The 7,277-nt window shown below is 35.5% G+C and overlaps 1 non-coding gene across 1 annotated transcript; it reads right to left on the reverse strand.

Moving 5' to 3' along the window:
* Positions 1-2,468: 2,468 nt before the first annotated feature.
* LOC118652386 lies at positions 2,469-2,628 on the reverse strand. Its single transcript, XR_004966619.1, has one exon. It is a non-coding gene; the product is annotated as a U1 spliceosomal RNA (small nuclear RNA).
* Positions 2,629-7,277: the final 4,649 nt, after the last annotated feature.

Here is a 7,277-nt window from a genome sequence, read left to right on the forward strand (position 1 = left end):
CTGAGATTTTACAAGTGAACTGGAAACCTAAAAATAAGTCAAGTAGAAATTTTATAACTGAAAAATAATGCAGCAACTAAAATTTAAGTATTTAATGGAAGAGATTAAAAGCACATTAGATAAAGCTAAAAAGAGAATTAGTGAACTGGAAGATGGAGCAGAAGAAAATATCTTGAATGGAGAGAAAAGGGTATGGAAAATGCAGAACAGAGGATAAGAGCCATAGAGCATGCAGGGAGACAGTCCAAAATATATGTAATTAGAGCACCAACAAGAAAGAGAAAGAGAATGAGTCAAAAGACATATTTGAAAAGACAATGGCTAAGAATTTTATAAAATGTATGAAAGACATCAAAACACAGATTCATTTTTTTAAAATTTATTCTGAACCCACACAGAATAAATAAAAGAATTTCACACCCATTCATCATAGTAAAACCAAAGACAAAATTCATTAAATCAGGAGCAACAAATTTTAGCAACAAAAATTAGACTTATAGTTAACTTCTTCATAGACTATGATAGCCAGAAAAAAAAGGAATAATTAATACATAATCTTGGAATAAAATAACTGTCAACCTAGAATCATATACCAAATAAAATATTTTTCAAAAATGAAGCTGAAATAAATACCCACACAAGCAAATATTGATAAATTTTATATTAGCAGACTCACAGTAAAGAAAACACAAAGGATATTTTTTAGACAGAAGGAAAATGATCTTTCTGGTGGAAGCCCAAAGATGAAGAACATAATAAAGAGCAATGAGAAGGTAAATATATGGATAAATATAAATAAATATTGACTATAAAAATAACAATTTCTTGTGAAGTTTTCAATAAATATGAAATTAAAATATAGTGATGACATATAAGTCGGGAGAAAAACAAATGGAGTTTAAAGTTTCTAAAACTTTTACATTCTCTTGTAAGAGGGTAAAAATACCAATTAACATTAGACTTTGATCCATTAATATTGTAATCTCTGCAGTAAAAGAATAATAAAAGAATATATAACAAAAACTAATAAATAAAAAAATTAGAATATTAATAATAAAACCAGAAGATGGCAAAAAATGAGAGAAAATAAAACAGAAGAAACAAATAGAAAGCAAATATGATGGAAGATATAAACCAAAATATATTAATAATTATATTAAATATAAGTTAGCTAAATGTTCTAATTAAAATTGTCAAACTGGATAAGAAAACAAAATCCAATTACATGTTGCTTACAAGCATAAGATACAGAAAGGTTGAGAGTAAGATAGTGGAAAATGATATGCATGCAAATTATTTTAAAGAATTATTTTGGCTGTCAGAGGGTAATAAATCAGAACTATGGGCAAAAAAGACCAACCCCCCCAAAAATGGTAACCCAGACAGAAGCCTGAGATTTATTTCAAGTGGGAAGTAACAGAGGTCAAGAGGTTGCAATAGCTTAGATGCACTATAAGGTGCACTTAGATACAGTTAAGCACTATAGAAAGACTATAAGTATAAAAGGAAAAAAAGGTATTCCTAAAATTTGTACCTTGTGCAATTGTCTTTTTATTCTTTGCTTTCTCTTTGTCTTTCTAATTGTTTTCTACTCCACACAGAAGTTAAGCCTCAGAATTAATTTATCATACATAACATCCATTAGTGGGATTACCACTTGACAACTGCCAATTTTTCAACAATGTTCCCCAATCTGTTAATTGAAAAGTTGGCAGCCCTTATATTTGAAGTTGTAGTATTGAACTCAAGGAAGATGCAATTATTAGATGAAATTTCTGAACCATAAAAGGTACATATTCAGCATTACTTTCATATTTAATCATTGGTATCCAGTGCATACTAGAGGGTCCTGGGAACTTAGTTATGGGTCCTTTTTTTGGATTTGACCTTCTTATTTTAAGAACAGTCCCAACCTGTAGTTGGCAACTTTTCATTGGCAACATATTTTTGTCTACTATCCAAGACTTTGTTACCATGAGATTTAAGCAAGCAGATATATTTAAATTAACAAGGATATTAATAAGCAAGAAAGTAATAAGTAATAAAGGGCAAGATAAGTTAATACTCAGTTTATAAGAAATTATTTAAAATGAAGATTGAACTGCACTCTAATTGTTCCTGAAATATCCTAAGCAATAGTATTTGGCTTGGGAGGGAGAGCATAGAAATAGGACTGAGATTGAAACGCAAGGGTGTTAGTGTTGCTCACCTAAATATCCCTTATCCCTCCTGAAAGCCAAGGAAATAAAGGTTTTCAAAGGGAACAGGAGGGTTTTAAATGTTCTATTTTGCATTACAATTTCTCATCTCTCACTTCATTGTTGATATTTTAAAAATTAACACAGCTCATATGAAATAGCCTTTCACAAATTATTTACCCCATGAGGGAAGAGAATATTCCTAGTTCATACAAATGTACACCTTATAACAACTGATTTATCATCATATGTCTTAAGGACATTCACAGTGTCAGCAAATATCAACACTGCCCCACTACCACAAATTATGCAGTCAAGTTTCCCACATTTGGAGAAATTTCAGCTGTCAGCACATCTGAAATGCAATGGATAAGCCTCCCCCTGGGAAAACCACCTTCCTGATTATGGTATCTCCCCTGCCAGGTAATATCAACAAAACATTGATGCAAGAATAATAAATAATGAAATTCTGTTGAATTTGCCTAAGATTCTTAATAATCCACCTGAATTTGCCCTAACCGGTTTGGCTCAGTGGATAGAGCGTCGGCCTGCAGACCGAAGGGTCCCAGGTAGATTCTGGTCAAGGGCATGTACCTTGGTTGCGAGCACATCCCCAGAGCGGGGCGTGCAGGAGGCAGCTGATTGATCTCTCTCATCGATGTTTCTAACTCTCTATCCCTCTCCCTTCTTCTCTGTAAAAAATCAATAAAATATATATTTTTTTAAAAAAGAGCAATGAACACTATTCCTATATTTCTATTTACTTCCTATATCCACCAGAGACTAAAAGTCTCTAAGAGTCTAAACAAGAACCAAGAAAATACCATGAGACATAAATGTCATCAGCAATAGATTAGTGATTCTCATAAATACAAGATTTTCATTGATGTTCAAGGGACTCTTCTATTTATGCCTGTGAATTGGGAAACTCAAAGTTGACAGAACAGTGTGACTTGTCAAAGTTAAGTAGCTTAATTTTCATTGGTTTCATCTTTAGTTTTTTAGACTAGGACTTATTTTATAATATAATGAAGTCTTTCTAATAAAATAATTGGCCCTAATGCCCTGGCTGAGTGGCTAAGTTGGTTGAAGTGACGTCCAGTACACCAAAGGTTGCAGGTTTGATTCCTGGTCAGGGCGCATATCTAGGTTGTGGGTTTGATCTCCCGTCTGGGCACATACAAGAAGTAACCAATTGAAGTTTCTCTCTCACATTGATGTTTCTCTCTCTTCTCTCTCTCCCTCCCTCTCTAAAAACCAATTTAAAAAAACATATCCTTGGGCAAGGATTAAAAAACATTAAAAAAAATAATTGGCTCTAACAAATTACATACAAAATTAAAGCCTTTATTTTAAAAAAAACTACAAGCAAATGGTTACTATTTTTCCCCCCACTTAAATTATACCACAGGAAAGAGAAAAGAGTATCTCTTTGTTTACAAAATAAATTGCTCCCTGATCCCCAGGAAAAAAATGAAGCTGGATATAGGCAATGTCAGGGATAGCCAGGCTCAGTTTGTAACTGAGATACAAAAATCTTGGCTTATAGTTCTAGTTCCAGCATTGACCTATCTCATAAGAATCTTACCCCGCCTGTCTCCATCTCAGTCAGTGGGGTTATTTTCATTTATTCAGATGTAGTGGCATAAGCTGAAGTCCTGGAAGCACCAAACAGAAACCATGGCAACCTTGAGCAATGGCAAGATTAACATGTCTTGAGCAAAAATGGAACTCCTCCTTTCAGCTTTTAGCCCTGAGAGAAAATATTTACATCTTGGATTTTGATCCTATGAATGTAAATATTGTCCCGTTATTTACAGGGTGTAATACATTTATTTCATTTCCATTGTTATTTCAACCAAAATAAGTTGGTGAACGGGAAAACAAACAATTGCACAAGCAACAGCAGGGAGATGGGAAGGAGCCTGGTGTATTTCAGAAAAGATGAGAACTGCCTGGCCCAAGCTTAGAGTTAGGTCTAGAAGAATAATAAGAGATGAGGTTAGAAAAGCAAATTGGAGAGATTACAAAGAACCTTGAATGTCAGCTTGATAATAGCAAAAACCGTTACTGAAAGTTTATAGATCACTAAGTATGTATCAAGCATAATGCTTAGACTTTACATGGGTTATTTTATTCATTCTTTACAAGCAGTGCTGTGAATCAGCCAGTATTTACCGTTACCATGAGAACTATTATTATCCTCTTTTCACAGAGTTTGGAAAACTTTGATAACTTGCCCAGGGTTACATAGCTGGTAAGTGGCAACGCTGATATTAAAACCCAGGTCACTCTGACTTCATAAGCCGAGTTCTTAGATGCTAGGAGTTTGGGTTTTATCCTACAGGTTTGGGAAGAGGGGGGGTGTTTTTTCTAATTTTGAATTTTTATCAAAATTATGTTTGCAAGAAGGATCAAACAGTTTTACAAAGCTTATTATGAAAAGCAGCAATCCTCTTCCTGTTCCTATTTTTTTCCTCCACGAGACAAACCTTTTTAACTCTTCGTTTATTTTACTGTAATTTGCCTCTAACCTTTTAAATAACATTACTGGACTGCTGCTTCTTGATTTTTTTTGATATTATATCTGTTTCTATAATGCATGATTAGGATTTTCTTTCTCCACTTCCCTGCCTGCACCACAAATATATGTCCTCCACACAAATATGTAATTTGGTTAAACAATATTCACTATTTACATTATTTTAATTAGATAAATACTGTTAATACCTGAGCCAAGTAGTACTGACACTATTACTTATCTTTAATAACCATTTGCTTTTCCTGGCTTTAATAATTTCCTTGCATGTTTTTTTTTTTTTTAATTTGCTTAGTTTTCTGTCCCCAAAAGGTGTAACTTTCCCCTTCATATGTTCGAACGTGCCAGGTGCCCTCTCAATTTCATATTTGTGGAGATATGTCTCCCAGAGCCCTCTGACCTTATTCTCTGTCTGGTGCAGCTGTGTCCTGGGATCTTCCTTCACTATCTTGCTAAGCATTCCCTTAGCCTCTCTCTTTTGTTAGATCCCTTGATTCCTAAATTTCATGTCCTCCTTTTATTATTATTATTATTACTCCCCCCACCCCCTTTTTTTTTTTTCTTTTTTTTTCAAAAAAAGAGTACATTCTCCACTACTTGCTGAGAAACATGGTTGGGAAGTGAATTTTTCGAGAACTTTCATTTCTGAAAACATTAGTCTTCTACCCTTAAATTTGTCAGGTTTGGTTGAGAATAGAATTCTAGGTTAAAATATCTTTTTACTTAGAGATTTAAACCCATTTTTCCATTGCCTTCTACAGATGCTGTTGAGAAGCCTGAAGTCAGTCTGATTCTGGATCCTTTGTATGTAATCTATCCCCCCACTTACCCAAAGCTTTACTCTCTTATCTTTGTTTTCTTAAATTTCACAGTGAAGTGGCTTGGTGTGGATATATATTTATCCACTGGGCTGGGAACTGGGTAAGCCTTTTCAGTCTGGAAACTCATGACATTTTACGCTGGGAAATTTTAAAAAATTATTTCTTTGGTAAGTTTCCCCTCCTCCATTTTCGTTAGAAACCTTGTTCAGATGTCAATCCTCCTAAATTGACCTCCTTTTATCTTTTTCCTTGTCAATTTTCCATCTCTATGTTGTTTTGCTTATTTTCTTGGAGATTTCCTCATTTTTATATTAAAACTCTCTTACCGAGTTTTTCATTTGTTACAATTTTTATAATTTCCAAGAGCTCCCTTTTGTTCTCTGAACTCCTTTGTTTCCCAGTAGTTTCTTTCTTGTTTCATAATTGAATTATCTTCTCTTATCTCCCTCAGGATATCAATTGTAATTCGTTGCTGTTTTCTTCTCCCTGAATTTTTTCTGTTTACTCCAAATGGCTTTCTTCAGATATCTACTGATTCTTGGTTTACTGTTCTTTCTTCAGCATGGGGCATTTAAAAAGCTGACCATGAGTGGGCCTCACTGAGGGTGAGCTTTAGTGTATGGGCAATCTAGTTAGGCAGTTTCAATAAGGAGTGTGAGGGTTAAATGTTATATGCCAATTTGGCTAGGGCTCGGGTGCCGAGTTGTTTGGTCAAACACTACCCTAGACATTGGTGTGAAGGTATCTATATAATAAAAGCCTAAGCAACTGTTATAGCGGAATGACCAGAACAACTGGTGCTATGATGCACACTGACAACCAGGGGGCAGACGCTCAATGCAGGAGCTGCCCCCTGGTGGTCAATGCGCTCCCACAGGGGGAGCACCGCTCAGCCAGAAGCTGGACTCATGGCTGGTGAGTGCAGTGGTGGTGACAGGAGCCTCTCCCGCCTCTGCAGCAGCGTTAAGGAGCAGTGAGCAGGAGGATGGTAAGGAGAGAAGGGTTCTGGACAGCGAGAGGGCACAGGCTGGGTTGAGGACACCCCCCCCCCCCCGGGCACGAATTTTATGCACCGGCCTCTAGTTTTATATATGTGATTAATATCTACAATCAATTGATTTTAAAGGAGATTACCCTCAATAATGTGGATGGGTCTCATTGAATCAAATGAAGGCCTTAAGAGCAAAAAACAGGTTTCCCAGGTGAAAATCCTTTCTTAGTGTAGCCTGTTGACCTGCCCTACAGATTTCAGAGTGAAGACTGCAACATCAACTCTTGCTTGAGTTTCCAGCCTGCTGGTCTACTCAATAGATTTTGGGGCTATCTGGCCCCCACAATTGTATAAGCTAATTCCTTAAAATAAATTTCTTAATATAAACATACATATATCTTATTGATTCTGTTTCTATGGAGATTTGGAACTGGCACAGGGAAGCCTCTGTTGCCTGTATATTTAGGTTTTCCTCTTGGACTAGTCAGATTTCTTTAAAAAGGCTCTTATGATCTCTTGACTAAAAAGGCAGTCTGGCTAACAGTAGGGTGAAAAAAGTGCAGTATTTTTCTTAACCTCCTGATTTTATTGTGGTACCCCAAACTTAAATTGTGCCTGGTAACTCCCATATCGGAAATACTCTGTTTTACTCTCTCCAGAAAATAAAAACCCTTTTCTTCAAAAATTGTGGCCTTCATTTGGACAGAGAGGACATTACCACCTAAATC

The sequence above is a fragment of the Myotis myotis genome, unplaced genomic scaffold, assembly GCF_014108235.1.
Source record: "Myotis myotis isolate mMyoMyo1 unplaced genomic scaffold, mMyoMyo1.p scaffold_m19_p_3, whole genome shotgun sequence".
Classification (NCBI taxonomy): domain Eukaryota; kingdom Metazoa; phylum Chordata; class Mammalia; order Chiroptera; family Vespertilionidae; genus Myotis; species Myotis myotis.